The sequence below is a fragment of the Micropterus dolomieu genome, linkage group LG02 (genome assembly GCF_021292245.1).
Source record: "Micropterus dolomieu isolate WLL.071019.BEF.003 ecotype Adirondacks linkage group LG02, ASM2129224v1, whole genome shotgun sequence".
NCBI lineage: Eukaryota > Metazoa > Chordata > Actinopteri > Centrarchiformes > Centrarchidae > Micropterus > Micropterus dolomieu.
Genome location: NC_060151.1, coordinates 22361995 through 22367345, shown reverse-complemented (window position 1 = coordinate 22367345; position 5351 = coordinate 22361995). Strand labels below are relative to the sequence as shown.

Genomic DNA, 5351 nt, shown 5'->3' with positions numbered 1-5351 from the left:
GATGAGAGTCTGCAGCAATATTAAATTTATTTGAATAAAATGCTCATAGGAATTTATTCAATCGCTTCAAAGTTTGTTTTCTCAATATTTCCTATGGGCTGTGAATAGATACAGCTACAGCACAGCCTGAGATCTTTCACAGTGGGGAAGTTATTAATTTGGTCGATATTGTCCCATTGATATCACTATAATGGCTGAGTTAAGTCTAAGGAAAAATCAATCAAATGTGTATGCTGTCTTGGATGCTAATGCTTTTGTTATGTTTTCTCAAACCACACTGCTCTACTGTAGCAGGGAAACTGTATATAAATATATAGGCTTCTTTTGACCAAAGTATCCAATGTTGCTCTACAGTATATGCATGTTTATCTTTGCAACTCAATGCAACATTATGCTGACATTTGTCAGCACTGCTTTTAATAAAATGTTATTTCTCAGCAGTCATCTCATATCATGAATTAATACTGCTTTTCTGTCATTGTTTTCAGTTAGGTAACCAACCAGCAAATCCTTAGAAAAACATATATTTCCTTACTTTTTCTAAAGTTTTCAGATTTGAAATAATTGTGTTTGTTGGTGCACTGTTGTAACAAATAAATTACACTTTTTACATACAAACTGCTAAACTGCAAAATGAGTGTGCTTCGTATGTGCATTATAGTACTATGTGAGTGTCAGGTTGTGTCTAGACCTCAGAATTGAAAGACACCATAGCGCTTCTGTCCCACAGACTACCAGACTCAGTAAATAAGAGTAGGTTTACCATCATTATTGGCTACCACAATCAGAAAGAGTACTCTACACACACACACACACAGCCACAACACAGGCCAATATTGCACAAATCAGCTTGCTAAAACACCCTTGTTAACATTTTAAACCTAGAGAATCATAAAAGGTGATGCCGGGGAATTTTGGACTTCTATTCCCACTAAATCACACACTCTTGATTTGCAATTCCAAATCTAGAACATAAATAGGTTCTTCACGGCAACAGCATGAATCCAACTAAAAAAGCCTTGAATAGATTTTGAATTTTAAAAGCAAGATCAAATGAAAATCACACAAAGGCACCAGCAAGTGGAATTGAAAGTGTGATACAGATGAGGGGGGAGTTGGGGGGGTACGGATGAAAACAGGATTAGACTCCACAGGCCTGGTTCCCACAGATTGCCTGAAATGGGGAACAGATTTAAAGCAGGTACTGTGTGTTGACAGGTTTTGGGTTTTTTTTGCACAGGCATTTCCCGTTCCTTTTTTTCAGCATGTCTTACACATTTAACTAGACCCATGTCAAAACCTGTTTACATGTCATGAAAAGAAGCGGAACATGTTCAAATCGGGTAAGCTATTGAAGAAGAAACTTGGATGATTTGACAGTTTGAGTCCCTTTAATATTGCTATTGATATGCATGTCTATGGTTTCACTGTTACTCTGCTATTAAACGATGTTGATTAAAATAATGCTATTCCTATGTTGAGGCAAGTGCAAATTCTGCTCTTGTCAACATATGTTACGCGAACACAGCAGCGCACAGTAGTTCAGAGGCCATGTTGTTGTACCTTGATTTTCTTCTACAAATCAAATACAGGCTGCATGCTTAAGCGTTTCCCCGTATGTCAGCAAGTTTTAGAGATTAAACTGTTTCATGTTTAATGGGATAAGGAGGAACATGAGCTTCATCCAATCCTGGCCCAATTGAGTGTTTTTAATGCAATTTGTCAACTCCCTCTGCTAGTGGGATTTGTTCCATACTGTTAGATGTGGAGTCAATTACATAGTATCTCTGAAGAGTATTTTGCTTGAAAGATTGCTCATCTGGCAATATTAAAGCTACTTAGTATATGTTTGACTGGAGTGAAGGAAATACAGTTAACAGGTTTTAAAATTCCAGATCCACTTTTTTTGCAACGCTATTTATTGGATGCCATTTGAAAATGTTTGATTTACCCCTTGTTGTATCTACACACATATACTATACAGTATAAGACAGTAATAATAAGGATGACTCCTCACAAAACAGAAGAGCAAATAAAACATTTACTTAACTCTTTATATGATTCTGAAATGTCCAACATGATTAATTATATACTTGAAGCATTACAAATGACTCAGTGGTTAATGTTAACAAATATTCCCCCTTAAGGCCTCTATTAATAATTTCATATTCTCTGCAAATATTATTCTAGCCACCTGCTGTGTGTGATCCTATTTTTACCTTTTTTTCGTTTTGTGATCATACATAATTTAGTCCCTGGCCACATCTAATAAATGATGTTGACATATGCTCTTGCGGAGAGCACTGCCTGGAAGTGTTGGTTGATAAGCTTCTTTGCATTCTCACTGGATCCAATTTTGCCCTATCAGTACATGGCTCTGCTCATATGGTCCACTAGCCCCCGAGATGTCCAAAGGCTTCCGATTAGTGAAAACTGTTTGAGGGAGGAAAGAGATTTGTGTAAAATTCAAATTTGTCACCAATAGTATGTTTTTTAAGTGTCCCATTTTTTTATTCTTGTCCCTGTGTGCACAAGGTGTCATTTATAAAGATCATATTCGTATGTATTTTTATGTTGTCATGTTTTACTGACTACACCTCTGCTCCCCTTTTGTAGTTGTTGTTTTTAAATTAGATAGTAGAGACATAGCATTTCTGTTCAAAGTTTTATATTGCTACAATGGAGAATAACTTAATAACTATTGTTTTTTGGGGGGGTGGTTGTGCGTGGATGGTGTGGGAAAAGCTTGGTGTGGGTTGGGGGTCTTGAGCCAGATTCACACCCACAACACTGTGAGCCTGTGGTGTAAAAACTGTGCCCACCGAGCTACCAGAATGTGGAGATGGATAAAAAATTTAAATTGCTTTAAGCACTTATGTACAAATATTTGTCCATTCTCAGACTGAAATGAATTTCTACAGTTCCAACTCAACACCCCACCCACCTCATCTTCTTCTTACTCTTCTTCTATCCGGCCCCGAGCATTACGAGAGAGAATCAATTCGATCAATTCCCCTCTACCAATTGTTTGTTGTTTTTTTCTGCTGACCACACCTCAAGGATTAATATTTGATTAGCCTTTAGGAGAGGTGGAAAGTACTTATTAACCTTATTTGTCAATCTGTCAGTGCCACTGTGCGGATTGTGCCTTGCGGCGGGGAGTGCAGGGCTGGAGGGGGAGGGGATCACTTCAGGGAATATCGTGTCTTCCAATGACTGCTCTCCTCCGGATGTTTCATCATAATTATCCATTTTAGGCTGCTGCCACAAGCATGACGTTCATTTCTGCATTTTGAATACATTTGTTAATTGATAATATGATACGTTGTCCCTGAATAATGTAATGGTATTGATGTTTAGCTACTATTTCCTTCCACATTTTGGCCAATTATGCCAAATTCTTTTTAGAATGAATAACAAGACGGGTTTGTGGTTACTAATCTTATTCATAATGATTGTTTGTAAACAAAAAATGGAGTGTGTTGCCATTTAGGTCATTTTCATTACAGTCCATGAAGACAAAGCATTTACTCATTTTGAAATTGATGAGTAAACTTCCACACTGTAAGCAGTCCTTTTTTTCATTAGTAATTTTAATTAAGTCTTCTGCACAACACTGAAATTGACTTTATGTATAATTGTTCATTATACGTCTTGTTTTCTACAATGGGGAAATTAAGGGGCCTCAAATGGATGAATCCGAGACATGATTAGTCTTGTTCATCCCAAAAGCATAATTTTTTTAATGCCTGGCGTGAGCTTTGCTGCAAAGTGAAATTGATACTCGGTATATGAAAACATTTAATGAATTGCCAATTCTGTTGTCAAAATCAAGCTAACAGATATTCTTTGGGGAAATTTAAGGGGAGGATGCACATTTGAACATTCTAGCTTTGCAGTAAGACATTCATATTGAATTATTTTTATTGACAATAAAACACTGTTTTCCACAATTTAAAGGAATGAAAGCTGCTCAAATGTGCGTAAGTCAAACACACGCAGGCACACACATTATTTAATAACCAGTGGCTTTGTCTGGCTTTTGTTTACAGAGTGCAACTCTTGCATCACAGTCAGCGTATAAAGGTCTGACTGTCTCTGCCTTTAAAGTGTTTGGGTCTGACTCCGGATGTGTCTAAATGATAACACCTCTCCATGCTCATTGGAGGCCTCCCAGATCCGTCTCCTCAACCTCGGTGTTATCTGTGATCATACGCCCCCACGCTATCGAGCTCAGTCAAAGACCATCCCATGGTTTGCAGTGTTAATTACAGATCCTTTGATGTGATAGAACACAGCCCTGTAGAGATTGATTACTCTTTGAGCTAAGTTGTCTTCCAATTACTTAGACAATTAGCCAACTAATTAAAATACTTACCCTGTGCATTGAAAAAGGAAGAGGAGTGCTGCTGTGAGGATCTCCCTTGATATATGAGCTGCCAGGGAATCTCAGAGTGTCTCACTTGAGGAGAAGAAGGCCCGGTGTGCTGAGGCCCAAAATGAGTCACTGCAGCAGACTGTGATAATAATGTGGATCAAGCATTTGAAGACATTTATCACTTCATGTTGATTGTGGATAAGGATGTTAGATCAGGGGATGTATTGATGTTTGAAAATTCATCATTTCATGAGGTGTTTTTACTGTCTGACAAATACAAATGTCTGAATGACAAGCTCAAATATTAAACATTTCTAAATCAATGGTTTTTGTTCTGTTGATCATTTCACTTTTTATCTATGCAGACTCAGGAAGGACAAAATGTAAAGAACTAATGTTCAGCCTGGAGTTTTCTACTGACAAATAATTAGACAGTTGACTTGAAGTCACTGGAGCATGTCTGAATATTAATATCCAAATGATTTGTAGTTAGTCTGAAAATAGTCAGTTTGGGACTCTTTATTTTAAGGGTCCGTTGAGGAATTTGGTCCTCTGATAAATTAAGAGAAAAATAATTTCTGAGATTCTCAAGAGGCTTAAATATAATTCTACTGTTTAATAGCAAACAGTTACTGTTTCTTCACTGTTATCAACATACTGAAAATGTTGTTCATTTATTTACAAGCACTAGCCACATTTTCCATATTTCTGTCCCTGTCATGCAAAATAACTGCAGTTTGCAGTCTGTGGATTTTTTTCTTGCACGCCAAAGTAAACATACTTAAGAACTGCTTGTTTCTCATGGTGAAAGACAAATGAGCCTCCCTGCCTGACCTGTGGTGCTCGTTATAATGATAGAGGAATTATTCTAACCACAAAAGTAGAAAGAAATCCTTGAGAATCTATTAACATGAGCACAAGTGTTTCCAAAGATGTTGTACTCACACTGGAGCCTGACATCATCAATTTTAGT

At 37.2% G+C, this 5351-nt stretch overlaps 1 long non-coding RNA gene across 1 annotated transcript; it reads left to right on the top strand.

The window, feature by feature from the left end:
- The first annotated feature begins 1056 nt into the window (after positions 1-1056).
- On the top strand, positions 1057-4701 carry LOC123966177. The gene is made up of 3 exons (XR_006823915.1): positions 1057-1201; positions 4053-4254; positions 4396-4701. It is a non-coding gene; the product is annotated as an uncharacterized LOC123966177 (long non-coding RNA).
- The last annotated feature ends 650 nt before the right edge of the window (positions 4702-5351 follow it).